At 44.3% G+C, this 17,690-nt stretch overlaps 1 protein-coding gene across 1 annotated transcript in view; it reads left to right on the top strand.

Moving 5' to 3' along the window:
* The window catches only part of ADAMTS8 (ADAM metallopeptidase with thrombospondin type 1 motif 8), a 42,332-nt gene that overhangs the window by 525 nt on the left and 24,117 nt on the right, over positions 1–17,690 (top strand). The window lies entirely within an intron of this gene.

The raw sequence follows: 17,690 nt of genomic DNA, 5'->3' as shown, positions 1-17,690 counted from the left end.
GCGTGGGCTGGCCCGGGAAACCAACACTAGAGTCTCGGTTCTTGTTTTACCCCTCCGCCGTGCCTCAGTGCGCCCCCTCCTCACCCCCCTCCCTTACGCACACATCAGCCACTTCTGTCCAGGCGGTCCAGCCTTCCCTTCAAGACAGTTGGAGTCAGGAATTGGGAATGAAGACGCACTACTGCCCCCCACTCCCAAACCACCTGGTCCCGCCCATTGTAACCTCTGGGTTTCTTCATCACGGTGCCCCTTAAACACACAGAACCAAGACTTACCCTGTAAATATCCTATTGCCAAAAGGGCAACTTCCCAGGGACACTGAGTGCCCTTCTAGAAGTCAGGATCCTCTTGGTCCCTCCTGGAAACTGGGGCAGCTCCAGGGACTGGTGGAGGTTGTTCAATTTTCAGGAATTTTGCCAGTCAGCTGTTAAACACAGTTATTATTTAAAATTAAAGTATATAAACTTCTAAGTTATTTTTTAAAACAAACCCCACCTCTCCCTAATAATTTGATTATCTGTGCTCTTGAGCCTCCAGAACCACCAACTCCCATCCCCTACTCCCAGGACAACTAACAGTTTCCAGAAAAGGGCGCAGAGTAAGTGGAAGTCTGATGGAATTGCTAATTGGGGTGCTCATCTTCATGTCCCCATCAGCTGCATTTGCCCCTCCTCTCTGCATGTCCCCATTCAAGGACATTACCTGAGAACTTGGAATAGGTTTACACCACTGAAAGAGGCAAACGCCACCACTCAGGGCTTGGAAGGAGAGGGGAGCCCCTGTCAAAGAATAAAAATACACACCAAAAACATGGGAAAGTTGTGTTCTTGCAGGCTGGGGGGTGAGAGGACACCCAGTGGCTGCAGACAGTAGACGAATGAATGGCACCTCCTCCATGAGTTCATCTTGCAGGGCTGTGAGTGGATGGGACTGCCACCATCAAGTTATGAGTTCCCCTCTAGTTCGGAGGGATGTGGGAGGTGCTTTGTTTCCAGCATGGTCCTTAAGGTCCTCATTATTGCTCCATCAACTCCATGTCTTTCTTCCAACAAGGAAGAAAGACAAGTAGAGTAAGGAAATCTTTACTAATCTCAATACCTAGAAAGTCTTTACAAAACCAAAGACTCCGGATTGAATCTGCAAGAGGAGCAGGCAGGGAAAGGAAGTACACAGTGATTGTAAGTATAAGAAAGGGAATGGTGTGGAAGAGTTTTAGAACTTTCTTAGGGAAGTGGCCACCCAAGTAAATAACCCTGCTGTTGAAGTAGCAAGAAATCTGGGACCTGTCCATCAGAAAGGAGCATGTTTTGCCCATTATCGTCTCTCCATAAAGCATTGGCTCTTCAGAGGGCTCCCTGGAGCTTTAAGATAAGAAGACTGCTCAGATACCCAAAATTCTCTTGGGGCCCCTCTCCAATTGAGATGCATGGGGCTGAAATTCATTACATGAATGAGTGTGAGTGTTTATGCTCTGTAAATGAAAGGGAAAATGTGCATATGGGACAATTGTGTGTGTGAGAGAGAGTTCAAATTTACAAAGGCATTGTGTGTTGGAGTGTTTAAGGAGGGCCTATAATTAAAAGAAAACTCAGAAAACTGAGGATAACCATTAAGTCACTTATTTAGGGCAAGGAATTGTTTTCCTACACCCAGAAGCTTTAATGGTGGGTTACAAGATTTCCAAAGACATTTTACTTTCACCGTGTTGGATGAGGTTTGGCAAGGCTGTGGCTTGTCGGTCAAGATGCAGACTCAGGGCAAGGAACACTTTTCCTCCTGTGTGCCTGTCTTTTCCTTCCCCGGTCATAGCCTAGCTGTTCTCAATGCTGAGCACAGAAACCGACCATGTGCACTTTCTCAAAGGCATTGGCATCCATTGAACCCTGATTCTGTGCTAAGCCACACCAAGAATTTTATGTGCATTAGCTTGTTTAATGCTTCTCTCCTTGGGAAGCTGCAATTTTGTCCAAGAGGACAAAATTTTACCAGGGTTTCCTAACCAAGAATTTAAACTCTTGAAATAAGATGAAGTAGAGGACAAGTAGAAATTAGGAGAACTCAACATTGACACTCCATTTCCATCACTGATGTGATTCTCTTACCCCAATTTTCTCATTTGTCAAGGAGGAGAAATTCTCTTAGAGCAGAGACTTCAATCAGAGGACTGTGCTAAAAATTTCCAGTGTAGATTATATCAAAGATCCTTCCTGATCAAAAGTTACATGACTGCTTGAGGCCTATGGAAAACAACATAGCATGATGATTAAGAGTCCAGCCTCGAAGACCCAAACTTGCATCATGGCTCCCCCAGATCTTAGTTGTTGAAACTTGGGTAAGTTACTGTCCCTCCCTAAACCTCTTCTTTGTCATTGTTAAAGTGATAATGATACTACTACCCAGCCCCTGTAACTATTATGAGGATTTAAAAAGTTAATGCTGGACCTCCCTGGTGGAGCAAGGGGTTAGATGCAGCACGATGAAGCTATCTGCAGCACAATGAAGCTATCTGCAGCCACTGCAAGGAGTTAGATCTCCCGCCAGGCAGCTGACCTACATGGCACAGCAGACCTCTCCTGTCTTGCCTGCTGCTCCCCTCAGCAGTGTATTTCAGTCAATCTGCCTGTTCCATTCCCCACTCTGTCTCTGGTCTGTACCCCAGTTCTTGTATGCGTAAATAATATTTAAAAAAAATAAAAAGTTAATGCTTAGAGAATACTCAAAAGTGCTTATACAAAAAGAAAAGTTTCTTAAATGCTAATAGTACTGTTAATATTCTTATAAATTATTTTATCACTGCTAATACTATTACTTCTAGTAGTGCTACCACTACTACTGCTACCAAGCCCCAAGAGGATTGCCATCTTCATCTTCTGAAGTTCCCAGGTATTACTGACACAGAAGGGAGGAGAACTCGTGGGCACATCCTTCCCCAGCTCTGCTCAGGGGCTCCCAATGTCACTCAGCAGTTCTGCTTCCATGCTAGGGCTTGTCATAGGCACTCTCTTGCCTCTCCTGGTCCTTCATGATCTTAAGAGCTTTAGAAATGAAAAAAAAACCCGCAACTTTTGAGTCCTCAAAAAAAAAATAGACATTCCTTTTTGTCTGGTAATCCTTCTTCAGGTATCTATCTGAAGAAAAAAAAAAAAAAAAACACTAGTTGGGGAAAACATCCGTGCATCCCCTGTTCGTCACAGCTCTGTTCTCAATAGCCCAGAGCTGGAAACAGCCTAAGCACCCACTGACCAGTGACTAAATAAAGAAGGTATAGTATATACACACAATGGAATTCTAATCAGCTATAAGAAGAAGAGACCCTGTCATTTGCAACAACATAGGGGACCTGCAGGGTATTCTGCTAAATGATAAACGTCTGATGGAGAAAGACAAACACCATATGCATAACTGATAACCAATCTAAACAAAAACATACTCTTAGTCTATAAGAACAACATCTCAGCAGAAGGAAGGGGGATGGAGATGGAGAAATTATGTAAAGGGGGTTAGCTGTGTGGGCGGGCACCAGCTCCTCTCAAAGAAAGATGGGCACCTCACTCATTCTATCTAATCTAAATACCTCAGCTTGGGGGCCTCCCCTCATGGCGCAGCAGTTGAACACTGGGCTGCGAAGCTGCCCGCAGCCTCTGCAGTGCCGGTTCGATCCCCGGCCCCCGGCAAGGGTCCCACATGGCGCACAGACCTCTCCTGCCATGCCCGCTGCTCCCCTCAGCAGTGTACTTCATCAGTCTGCCTGTTCTGCTCCCCGCTCTGGCTCTGGTGAGTTTTCTCACCCTCTCTCGCTTCTGACTGTACCCAGTGCTTGTATAAATAAATAGATAAATTTTTAACAATAAATAAATAAATACCTCAGCTTGGCCTTTTATGTCCACCAATGAGGCTGACCTCTTCCTTCCCTATCAGGTTTCAGTCCAAGTACCCACTCTGTAGAGTTTTTAGGCCACGCAACCTAAGAAGTTCCAGATCACAATCTTGATGCTCTGGTTTATTTTTGCCACGGCATTTATTTCCATCTAGACCTATTTCACTTACTTGGGTTCTGATTTTTTTTATTGTCTTTCTTCCCTCTGTCACATTCACGATTTTATCTTGGAGGGTCTGGCACCGTGCTGGGAAGATTGGGGCTCTCCATAAATATAGAATGAATGAATTGACTCCATTTAATCTCAGTCTGTGAAACTTTGGACAAGACACTTCATCTCTGAAATGAGGACATGGCTATGTCCTAGGAGAATTTGGAGTGTCTGACACGCTGCTCCCATAATTAATAATGTCCTAAAGCTCTTTTACAGGAAGTTGAATCCACCATCCCGGTCATCTAGCCAGTACTCTCATTTCATAGTGGAGGCAGCTCAAGCCATGAGACATAAAGTTACTTCTATAAGGCTACCCAGCCAGTCGCTTGGGGCTCATCTCATAATCTCACTTCTCTTTACCCTTTATGTGAAAACTTGGGCCTAGCTAAATTAATTGCTTGGTTCTCCTGTTCAGAAGTTATTGTTTCAGCCTGCCTTTCAGCTTTATGTGAACCATTTCTCCCATAGAGGCTACCCTGTCAGCCTCCTCTATGCCTGTCTGTATAACTCTCCACTTAACTTTGATTATTCCATTTTTCTTAGTTCCTGCAGCATATCTGTATTCCACTTCCATCATAGTAACATTCAACTTGAACTTGATTGTCCCCTGTTAATTAAATCCTTTTCATAAGTCTGGGCTACAGTCATACTGCTCTGGAAACTCACCCAAAACAGTGTTTTTCTTTTATATCCATCTCCATGACAGTCTCCAGGCCAGGTATTGGCTGCTTGGCTGAACCAGGTGGGTGCAGGAGGCTCCAGACAGAAGATCATCCCAAAAGCATGATGCACTGAGGCCAGAAGGAGGCAATCATGAGGGTCTAATGTGGAGACAACACTTCTTTGAGATCCTGATTACTCACCAACATCAGAACCAACAGTGACTTCCACCTCCCTGTAAAATCAGCACACTGCAGTACCTCCCCAATGAAAAAAAAAAGATTTGAGGAGAAAAAAGAGTTGGGGAAGAAATGAGGACTAAGCTCTATGATCTAGGCAATGTTTTATTGGGGAAAGAAGTGAATAAAAGAAGTTTCCCAATTCCTCAGATCAGATATTATAAATCCTTGGTCTTCCATGTAAGGATTCAGATCAGAGTCTCTCAGAAATAGATTTAAAGATTTATCATTTATTGTGTGCTTCACTTCTCTACCACGCTTTGCAGAAGACCCCAGATATGTTTGATTTGCTCTTCAAGGAAACTGTGCCAGAGAGGTGGGCAGAGCAGACATATCTAGAAAGGCACAGGCTTGGGAGGTTTTGTGGAAGACTCAGGAACTGTAGCCGCATTGTCCACTGGCCTTCACCAGTGCTGGCACTTTTGGCCAATCACCTCCCAGATGTGGAGACAGCTGAAGCAGCTGGAGATTCATCCAAGGCCCTGTGAATTATTGCTCTGGGTCTGGGTCCATTCTCCTCTGTTCAGAGGAAATATTTAACTCGTTTTTTCAACTCCGAACCACCCACTCTGTTTTTCTCTGCAGCAAGTATTTACTAGAAGTCCCTTGGTACTTAAGTCTTGTAGTTGTTCTCTTGAATGCTAGGAGGTTAGAACAATGGGTCCTGACCAGGCTTAGGGAAACTAATTAAATAATAGTTCCCACCTACCTCCTCACACTCTAAATTCCCCCTTGCAGAGTCTTAAATAAAAGTCACCACCCGCAAGCTCCCCAATGTAGTAATTGGTTTTATAGATTTGTGCACACGCAAACACAGACATGCAAACACACACACACACACACACACACACACACACACCCCAATATAACTTACTTTGGTTGTTCTTGGCTATTCAAGATAGCTGGCCTCTGGGCTGGTTGAGGAGGAATACTTAAAAGAGATGAATTTAACCAGATGGTCTCAACTTAGGATGGTTTGGCTGAATGACTTGTTGACTTCACAGCAGTGCAAGATCAGTGTGCATTCAATGGAAACCATAGCTCATTTTTTTTAAAGATTTATTTATTTATTTATTTATACAAGAACCGGGGTACAGGCCAGATTCACAGGAGGGTGAGAGGATTCACCAGAGACAGAGCAGAGAACAGAACAGGCAAACTGACAAAATACACTGAGGGGAGCAGCGGTTGCAGCAGGAGAGGTCCTCCGCGCCATGTGGGACCCTCCTGGGTGGCTAGGATCGAACCGGTGCTGCAGAGGCTGCTGACAGCTTCACAGCGCTGCACTCAACCGCCTGTGCCACCAGGGGAGGCCCTTAGCTCATATTTGATCTTTTCCCATGTAAGGATAGATTATAGGACCCTCTCCCATGATGCTGGGCAGGGGAAGCCACTCCCAGTCACACAGCCACGAGAGTAAACACCCAATACTCTGCAGACTGCTCTAACTTTGAGTACAGTAATTAATAAATCACATGAGCTGTTCAACACTTTACTCTAAATTAGGCTTTGCATTAGATGATTTCACCCAACTCAGAACAATGTAAAGGTTCTGAGCACACTTAAGGTAGACTTGGCTAAACTATGATGTTCGGTAGATTAAATGCATTTTTTTACCTTAAATATTTTCAGTTTATGATGGGTTCATTGTGTAAGCGCAGAAAGGAAATGTCTGGGTTCTTTCGGTCCTGGTCAAGGCATCAAATGAACATCAGAAAGATTAGAAGGAGAGAAGAATAAATACAATTACATATGTATGAAGAATCTCCATGGTTGGAGAGTCTAAAGCCAATAGAGTTGGCTTTAGAATGAAGTTATTTGTAATAAATTAAGGAAAAGAATGGGGTTTTGGGACTTCCAGAAGAGAGCAGAGAGATTTACATGATGAGAAGTAGGGGACTCATGAATAAAGCCAGGGTGTTTGCCTGCCATAAATACAGGTTTCTTGAATAGAAAAATTATTTCTGATAAAAAAAATCTTAATTCTGGGTAATAGCCCCAATTTCTATTCTTCTAGGTAGTTAAAGAAATAGTAAAGTTTTCTTGTGAGGCTGTAGGGCCTTGACTGACCTCAGCTCAAAATAATACACATGCCAAGTGACATGTTCTGAAAAAGTCTAGCTGGACATCTGGGGGAGGCCAATCCTTCATTTAGGATATAATTTTATTGAAAGTTGAGCAAGATCTTGTCCTAAGTCCTTGACTCCTGTGTAGGTGTTTAGAAAGCAAATTGTTTTTTTCTGCCAAACAAGCTTCCATCTCCTCTGCCCCTCCCAGTATACCCTCTCCTCTATCCCCATCAGCATGCAGAAGAGTAGCTCAGCATGCATGAGCTAGATCTGGGACCTCAAGCCGTCCACCATACCAAGGTAAAGCGCCCCTCTAGGCTCCAGGATGTTAAAAGAGACTCCAAAATAGAATCCATCACTCCTCACACACCATGTTTTCTCCCATCAGCCCCTTCTCCATCTAATAAAAATACTTGACAGCTACAAAATAGCTTATGATTTATAAATGAGTTCAGATATCGTCTCACTTTATCCTCAGAAAAACACATGAGGAGGAGGAGTGGCAGGACAGGAATTATTAGCATCTCCACTTTGGTATGACTTAAAGGGGCTGGACAAAAAACATCATCTGTTAATGAGGCACAAAAGTGAGTCTGAAACTCTTTTGTCAAATCCCAGCCAGCTGAGTCCTCTGTACCCCATTCAGATGCCTTTCTTCTGGCAGGACGATGCCATTGTCATTATGGGGCTTGCCCCTCACCCAGTGGGTGCACCCCTTTCCCGTCCCATCCTGTAGCCCAGCTACAGACAGTTCTGTCCTCATCCTCCCTCTACTCACTCACTCCTCATCACATTCCTGGAACATATATTTTCAAGTTACTTAAAATAGAATTTATAAGAACAAATGAGTTGCCTCGAAGCTGATTCTACTCTGTCAGCAATTAACTTGATGGTCTTAAAATGACTGGTTTACTGTCTTCGGAGCCTTTACAAAAAGCTACAGAGAACACCCATGTGATCTAATTTATATAAAAGAGCATTTCCTCCATTGTATTTGTTTTTACTCCCTTTCCTTGACACTATGGCACTAGGGAGCTCAGCTCTCTGGAACACAGCAGATGGCCATTTGCTCTAGTGAAGCAATTCTTAACCATCTGGGGACCTTTGAGAATGTCTTTATCACAGGAAACCTCACCCCTAAAAAGTACCCAGGCACGCACATTCACACAAAATTTCATCCAAAGCATTGGGAGATATGCAAACTCTCAGAAAACTCCTCAATCCCCAGAGGTCTAGCAAGCCCTGCTGTGGGTTCCTATGAGCTGACTACTGGCTGGCCACTCATGGGCAACTGTGACCTATTTGCTATCTACAAATCACAGCAGAGCATTCCTTGACTACCTACGGAGTATAGCCCATATCATGAGGCAGGCCCGAGGACACTTAGGCCACTGTTGACATAATGACGTGACTATCTCCATGGTGGTCTGGGGATAACTTTCTGTGATAACATCAAATACTTTGTTAACGTAAATGTCTCTTGACATATGTTCCGATGTCCCCTTCCCTGTCCTTCGTAAAACATTGCTCACATTCCTATCCCACCCTCCAGACTTTATTCCTCATACCATTGTCACATGATCAGCTTTACTATCCTGTATGCTTTCAATACATGGCACAAGAACTCCTCAAGCAGCAGAGTCTTGCCTTGCAAACCTGCTCCATGACTGCTGTGTCCCTCATCACATTCTTGCCACAAAGCAGTAACAAAATTCCTGTCATTACACCGTGCAAGTGCCCAAACAGAAGGAATAGTTGCCTCTCACACATGCTAGTGGTATACCCCAGCATCACGCAGGATCTCCACCACCCAAGCCTGAAACAGAACTCAGAGGTTGGGAGCCGGGAAACATCCAGATCAAGACCCCAAATTGCAGACCCTTAAATTGAGCCCCCCTCTACTTAATGCTAGTTAAAGTTCCCAGTCTCCTGGAACTTAGGGTTCCTTATTTATGAAAGAGGAAGAAAATTCTTACTATCACTAGTAAGGACATGTGGAGCCCACAGAGTAGCATTACTTGGGACTCCTATGATTAGAAGCTTGATCCAATTCTCACTGCAGGAGTTTGCAATTTATTTGATTGCTTCTGCCAGGAAAAACTGAAGTGCAGGGCAGACTCTTGCTCTCTTCATGTGGGTACTGTTAGGGGATAGGCATGTAGCCCATGGAAGCCCCAAGGCAGCCAACCCTTCCTGTCCTCACACGAACCTCCTTTGTCTCCGAGGGCACCTCTGTCCCCTCACCCACTGCACCCCTCCTCGGGGCCCTCTCTCACCACAGGGCGTGCTGTTGCTCAGTCTAATTCTTCTCAGGTGTCCTCACTCCATTTTCTCAAATTTCGTCTTCATTTACATGAAGGTGAAAAGAACTGATAACATGTTTTAAGTTTTTACCACTTGGGTACATTTGCACCTGCAAGGGTGCAAAGCTGTGTCAAAACAAAACTCATATGGTAGAAAGTTTCAGACAGAGGTCAGCATGGAGTTTCTTTAAGAGGAGAGAAGGGAGAATGAGCTTCCCAGGCCAGGTCGCCATGGAGGTTGTACAGGTTACCACCAGAGGGAAACACGAGTCTCATAAACAAGAAACAAGTTCTCTGCTCTTGGGTCCATCTATCCACCCTGCTCTCATCCATCAAGATTCTCACCAAACCCAATAGATGGGAAGGGTTCTTCGAGAAACTCCCAGGATGAGAGGCTTCCACTTCACAAGCTACTACCCTCCATTTTTTCCTCTGGCTTCACATCTAGAAATGCCTTGTGGAACGCCCACCTGGCCTGTGCTTGTTAGCTTGGTCCAGGTCATTGCCTGCCTGTCTGTCTCACTTGGGGAGGAGTGAGTGGGAAGTGGGACAGAGCACCGTGGCTAGCTGCAGGGAGAATGGTGCATCCAGAGTGAAAGAGCAAATTCCCACTGAGCATCCACAACGCAATATGCATGAGGCTTGTCAATGTGAGTTTTCTCTGATCCTCAAAACATGAGACCTCAGGGCTTCCCCTGGTAGTGCAGCGGTTGAACGCTGGGCTGCGAAGCTGCCCGCAGCCTCTGCAGCGCCGGTTCGATCCCTGGCCGCCAGCGAGGGTCCCACATGGCGCAGCAGACCTCTCCTGCCATGCCCACTGCTCCCCTCAGCAGTGTGTTTCGTCAGTCTGCCTGTTCTGTTCCCCGCTCTGGCTCTGGTGAATTCTGTCACCCTCCTGCGCTTCTGACTGTACCCAGTGCTTGTATAAATAAATAAATCTTTAAAAAAAAAAAAAAAAAAAAAAACCATGAGACCTCAAAGGGCAAAAAGCTCTAGTATATAACTGAAGAAGAACCACTGATGTCCAGGCCCATGGTCGGGGAAAGGCTCTCATGGCTCAAGCCCTCCTACTACCTCAGAGCAGCTGCAGGCAGAGCCCAGCATTCCTGAAGACCCCACTCTCCTCCACCTTGTGGTCCCCAGCACTCTGTTGAGAAGCCCAATGGTCTTTCCTTCATAAGGCTTCTGGGGCTCTGCCTGCTCCTGCCTCCTCCTCCCCACACCTCTGTGCAGCCTCCTTGTCACTGCTGAGAGCCAAGGGGCGATGGGATCCAGTAATGTCATTTCTTAGCCAACCTGGCAGAAGCAGCCTAGTGACTTGTCCAATCCTTTCAAGTTGTAGCTGGTGAGACTCCAGACATCAAGTCACAGCAAGTGGAGATTTCTCCCTTTCTCTCCTATCCTCTCCAGGTTCGCCAGGAATCTTCTTCTTCACATTAGCGTAGGCCACCCTGACATTTCTCAGTCGGTGAACAGACCAAGTGGAAGATGCTTGTAGACCACGGGGCCTAACTGGGTGAAAAGCTCTGATTTCATGAGGAAAACCAAGGCTGCTTGCTCCTTCTGGAAAGGCCCAGGTGGGGCAGGAGAGGAGACAGCAAGAATGGTGATTAGACAGGCTGATTTCACCTGTGAAGTAGGAAAAAGGGAAAATGGTGGAAGAAGGGAAGTGGAAGAGTGAGCAGAAAGGCAGAAGGAACTAAAGCGAGGCCCTAATTTCACATACATCATAACGCTGAATGCACTCACTCACAACTTCAACTGCCCCGCCTCTCTGCATGGGGCTCCCAAACCCACATTCTCAGTCCCCATCCCTGCTGGATCTTCACTGTCGTGTAGCTCTCTCACCTCGACATCCCAGGGAGTCCCAATAGGCCAGACACCAAACCTGCCACTCCCTCTGTGCACAGACCCAGAGCGCCTGCATGCGCCCGTGGGTGGCGGAAAGGGGAGAAGCTCCTTGCCACTTCTCCTCTTCCTTTCTTTTTCCCAGCTCCTATCTCTGCAATCCCTGGCCTGGTCTTTCCTTTTCTCCTTGGTCTGTATGCAGTTGTTCCCTCTTTCTGAATTTTCTTTCATCTTTTCATTCTTAGCTTCCCATTCCCTATTTTCTCACTTTCAGGAAATACGATCTACTATGTACCAAAAGTGGTTCCAGACAACATGAGCCAGGAAGGGGAAAAGTAGTTTCTCTGTGCTGATCACCTTTTATATCCAGACACTTCCTAGTCTGGTCAAGAAGAAACATAAGGGCCTCCCTCATGGCCTAGAGGTTAAGTTTCAGCGCTATTACCGCCACAGCATGAGTTCGATCCCAGGCCAGGGAGCTAACCCACATGGCACAGCAGACCTCTCCTGGCTCACTTGCTGCTCCATTCAGCAGTGTTTCTCAGTAGATGTGCCTGTTCTGCTCCCCACTCTGGCTGTGGTGAATCCTCTCACTGCCCCCGCCCCCACACCCACACACACACACTTCTGGCCTACAACCCAGTTCTTGTATGCCTAAATAAATAAATGTCTTCAAAAAAATCTTTTTAGGGCCTCCCTGGTGGCACAAGGGGTTAAGACACAGCACTATGAAGCTATCCACAGACACTGCAGCACAAGTTCGATCCCCTGCCAGGGAGCTACCCACATGGCACAGCAGACCTCTCCTGACTTGCCCACTGCTCCCCTCAGCAGTGTATTTCAGTCAGTCTGCCTGTTCTGTTCCCCACTCTGTCTCTGGTGAATCCTCTCACCCTCCCACACCTCTGGCCTGTACCCCAGTTCTTGTGTGCATAAATAAATAAGTCTTTTTTTTAACATTTTATTTATTTTTTTAAAGATTTATTTATTTATTTATTTATTTATACAAGCACTGGGTACAGTCAGAAGCGTGGGAGGGTGAGAGAGAATTTACCAAAGCTAGAGCGGGGAGCAGAATAGACAGACTGACGAAACACACTGCTAAGGGGAGAAGCAGGCGTGGCAGGAGAGGTCTGCGCGCCATGTGGGACCCTCGCCAGTGTCCAGAGATCAAACTGGTGCTGCAGAGGTTGCGGGCAGCTTCATAGCCCAGCACTCAGCCGCTGCGCCACCAGGGAGGCCCAATAAATAAATCTTTTTTAAAAAATCTTTTTAAAAAAAATAAAAAAGAAACATAAGTAGTACACATGCACGTGCGTGCACACACACACAAACACACACAGAGCAAGATAAGGAAAAAAAGCCCTCAACGTTTGAAGCTTCATTGCTAATTAAAATGCTTTTGCTTGTAAGTACACAGGGCTTCTCCATCCCTGTGCCCTTCTGTCTCCTCCCAGCCTCACTTTAAGTCTCTCTATCTCCTAAGTCCTCAGGCCTCCCTCTCTCTCCATCACCTTTTGAGGCATTCAGAAGATACCTTCACAATCTTAGAGAGTTGAACCCAGGGTGAAACACGCCTTTGTAAATCACTAAATATGGTTAGCTTCTTAATACTTTGAATTCTTCCACAAGGAAGGTTCTTTTGCTGAAGAAAAAACAAACACACCAAAAACAGAGTTCTGAATGAATGTAACAGTCAGCTGGATTACACGGGATGCTGGACTTTAACCCCTGTCCCACTGCATTAAGGGAACCCAGATTCTACCACCAGTCTCCAAGCAGCTCTGGGACTTAACTGGTAATTTATGAATATGACTTTGGTTAAGAACACCATTTTGACCACTCTGAGCCCCGGTTCTGCTCTGCAGGGGAGAGTGGAATTAGATGTGACATGGACAGGACTCTGGGCTGAGAACCCTATCTGCTGTCCACCAGCCATGAGGGTCTGAGAAGATGACCACCTGGTGGGCCTCTGTTCCCCCAGCTACATCATAAGAGGTAAGTAAAAGATCTCCTACATGCACCTCTGATGTCTGCGTCCCTCTTTAAAATCCCCCAATACCAAAGACTTTGATGAGGCTCCAGGCAGAGTGGACTACAAGGAATAAATTTCTGGAAAAAAGAAGCAATTCCTGCCACCTCTGGAAGTAGGGTCAAAGGACAGCTACACAGTTTGCACCAGGCCTAGATGTCTAAAGGCAAAAGAGACTGGATTTTTTTAACCAGAATGAAAAGAATGTTTATTTCCTCCACTATTCAAGCATACTTGAAAATTAGCACGGGTGCGGCCATAAGGGTCTCATGATGCGGTTTCCCACCAGATTCAAGAATCCTTTTAAAAACCCCTCAAGTGCCCCCTGTCATTGCTTGAACAGGGTGAGGACACTCCCCCTCTGCAAAGTCCCCCAGAAATGCAAGCAGGAAGAGGACCACCTAGAAGCCCCAACAGGTGGCCCTGGGCCCCAGGTTTCTCCCTCATGCTAATGCCACATTGTCTGATATTCTGCCTCTTATTGTTTCTGTGGATTCCCCTCCTCAGATCTCTTATAATCCAAACACTCCTACGAAGACTTGCTATCAAGCCCAAGTGTTCCTCTCCTATTGGGGTCCCTTCCGTCCCTGAGAGCAGAGGTTAGTTGAGCTCCCTGTCACTCAAAAAGAAGGGAGAGCCTGACAAGGAGCAGGAAAGAGCCCACATACACTGCAGTCTCATTACAACTCTACCTGACCAGGTGGGACTAAACAGTGATGATGAGGATGATGAAGACCAAGATGAGGGGGAGGATAGAAAACAAGGAACATTTACATGTGTTTGCTATGTGTGGAGCACACCTCTCTGCACTGCACACTGGAACACGTTGATAAAATGTGGGTAGTTTTATGTCAAGTCCCTTGAAGATCTTGAATAAAAACTCAACTGTTTGAGAAATCACCCTCCTTGAAATACCACTGTCCTTCATTCCTCTTTTCTTCCCTAAAACAAGAAGTGAGTGCAACCTTTCCAGTTAGTACAATAAAATACATATTTATAAGTGTGTGTGTGAGTGGTGCCGGTGTGTCTGTGTATGCATGATTAGAAGTGGCTAATTAGAGCCTTAGTTTAGAGAGATTTCAGACCCTCTTGTAGCGGTCACAAAAGGTAAATGTGACAAGACTCCCATCTGGTGGTAGGAATCAATAATGGCAATCTAGGCGGAGGTGTTGTTTGCATTAATGGGTGTACAGTAAACCCAACCATTCTCATAATAATTGGGGGTCAGACAAGCAAGTGCGGAGGAGTCCAGGGGCCCTGGAGACATCTTAGCTTGGCCATCTCCCCAATACTGCCTAATAATTTTAACTGAGAGGTGCTGGTCTGATGAAAACCAGAAATCTAGATAAAGGACGGCAGAAATGTTATATTAAAATGACAAATCACCATTAAACTCCTTCAGCGACTGATAGTAAGAAATATAATGAACACTGAAGTTTTTATTTGTACAGTTTTGAAGAACTGTTCTTTCAGACTTGCATGACATGGCAGGGGTTTCAAACTTTTGGAAAAATTGCTGTTAAAAATTAGGAGGATAAATAACAAGTTCCAATAGTGCCACCTGCTGTTCGTATGGTGATAGTGCAAGCATGATCTTAGCCTCCATCACTGTTGAGGCTATTGTTTTGAACACAGGGCTCAAAATGTGGGAGTAATACCTCCTGCCTTGTGACAGTGGTGATCACAGGTCGTAGGCACAGATGCATTCCACATGGAACTTTGGGAAACTTTATGTTTCGAGTGCCCAACACTGAACCCAATATTTGCAAGTTAGTAACTAAAAATAAAAATGGTAGGAACAAAAAAATTTCTCAGTCTTTTAAAATAAATTAAAACTGTTTCCCAAGCAGACAAATGTCAATATTGCATTAAATTTGGTACTAGATTTCGTTCTCAGTGATATAGATAACAGAGTCAGGCACGTACCCATCAAGACTATAACTGGTGTAAATGTCAGAGCAGCCAGATGAAGGTAGGAAAAATAATCAGAGTAGATAGCACTTTACAGGAGTTAGGAAATTGAACTTAAAGTGGCCTTGAGTCTACAAAGCCATGGCTTTCCAAATGCTGTGTGAAATTCCAAAGGTTTCAAAAGATAGACTGTTTCGGAATAAGAAAGAACTGGCTAAAAATATTTAGGAATGCTTGCTTTCTTACAGGTGGCAATCACAAAAGCCTGCATGCCCAAAGGAAAACAAAGTGAAGCTGAATGCAAAAGTCAGGTCAAAAATCAAACATGGCTTGCCTGGGAAAAAAGATAAGGACCGGGAAATTCTCTGTGTTATAAGCAATACAGGGTCATGGCAATTGTATAATAGCCAATACGACAGAAAATGAATAGGGGTTATGACAAAAAGGATATTATTTTGTTTAGGAAGAAAGAATTCTGTATTTAACTACTAAAACAGGCTTTTGATAAAAGCTGTTTATCACTTTTTTGAGATCTATAAAGATAAAAGTCCTAGAATCTCTTCCAGCTCTGTAATACCATGATTTAATCCTTGGTTCCAAAGAAAGGAACACTAATCCAGTGTAGGACATTATCACCAGGAAAATATTATACTTAATTGGTAATTTATGAATATGACCTTGGTTAAGAACACCGTTTCCACCACTTACTAGGTGACCCTGAGTCAGTTACTTAACCTACTTCTTTATGGCTAGGGTATCTGTTCAGAGGATTGTTGTGATGATAAAGTGAAATGTCTGTGAGCTGTTTGGCAACAGTTCAGCCCACAGCGAGCACTGGACAATGGATACTATTATTCTGACTATTAAATTTAAATTTAATTTAAATGAGCTTTTAAAAGAATGTCTGACCCTGTAAGCAATTTTAATGAAAAGGTATTTTAAAGTAATGCAGTTTCTTTATCTTCATGCAGGAAGTACCATAGTATTTTCTTTTCTTTTAAAGATTTATTTGTTTATTTATACAAGCACTGGGTACAGTCAGAAGCGAGGGAGGGTGAGAAAATTCACCAGAGCGATAGCGGGGAACAGAACAGGCAGACTGATGAAACACACTGCTGAGGGGAGCAGCGGCCGTGGCAGGAGAGGTCTGTCGAGCTATGTGGGACCCTCGCTGGTGGCCAGGGATTGAACTGGCGCTGCAGAGGCTGCAGGCAGCTTCGCAGCCCAGCGCTCAATCTCTGTGCCACCAGGGGAGGCCCAGGAAGTACCATATAGTATTTTAGGAAAATTTTTACCATTAATTATCTAATTATTTTTTACAATATGATTTTTTAAGGTAACATTGATGTACAACACTGTATATGATTCAGAGTCATAGATTATTACCTGTTCAGATGCCTACCCCCACCAAGTTACCCATAGTCCTCCACACTCCCTATTGGGCACCCTCCCCTCTTTGCTCTCCTTCCCTCTCCTCCTCTGGTAACCTCAATTCTACAGTCAGATTTCTAGAATTTGGTTTGGGTTTGGCTTTTATCTGATCCTTTGTTTTGTTTCTCCATATTCCATGTATAAGTGAGACCACCCAGGATTTCTCCTTCTGACTTTTTTCACTTAGCAAACCCCCCTGCTGCAGATCCTTCCACTTAGTTGCAGATGGGACAATTCATCTTTTTCATAGGTGAGTAGAATTCCCTTGTGTACATAGACCGCATCTTTCTAATCCATTCATCTGCCATTGGGCACTTAGGTTGTTTCCATAACTTGGCCATTATAAATAGTGCTGCAGTAAACGTAGGAGTGCAAGTATCTTTGCACTAGCATTTTTGCATTCTTTTGGTAGATACCAGGAAGTGGGATTGCTGGATCATGTGGTAGCTCTGTCTTTAATATTTTGAGAAACATCCAAACTGTTTTCCCTAGGGGGCTGGACCAGTCTACAGTCCCATCAACGGTGTACGAGTGTTTCTTTTTCGTGTACACGTCACAAAATGTTTTCATTTCTGTTTCTTGTCTGTAGAATGGGAACTGATTATGACCACTAATGTCCCATGAAGGAGAGCCTAGACAACACCAGAGCTTAGTATCCCCTATAAGTGCATAATATATACTCTCTAAAGCTCTAGTTGTAAACTAAGAAATAACCTGTTATGTCAGTATAGTTAAAACTCACAAAAGATCTACAATATAAGGTACCATTAAAAAACTTAAAATTCACAAAAAAATCTACAATATAAGGTATCATAAATGTTTAAGTTCTTTAATTATAACAGGGCTAGTTAAATAATAATTGCTAGACACAGAATTAAAAATACAAACATGTTTTTATTTTAATTTTTTACTCATATTCATAGCAAGAAATTCCAAAAGAATCATATATATTGAGTCTACATAATCCCACATTCCAAATTTGAGGACTCCAAATGAATACTGCTTTACTGTAATTCCAGAGTCAAGAGTCAGCAAAGTTTTTTTTGCAAAGGGCCAGATTGTAAATGTATTTTAGGCTCACTCAGCCATGCCCTTACAGCACAAGA

Source organism: Talpa occidentalis, unplaced genomic scaffold (assembly GCF_014898055.3).
Source record: "Talpa occidentalis isolate TD23 unplaced genomic scaffold, MPIMG_talOcc4v2.1 talOcc4.12, whole genome shotgun sequence".
Lineage (NCBI taxonomy): Eukaryota > Metazoa > Chordata > Mammalia > Eulipotyphla > Talpidae > Talpa > Talpa occidentalis.
The sequence above is the reverse complement of the archived record's forward strand: the minus strand, read 5'-3'. Positions and strand labels throughout refer to the sequence as shown.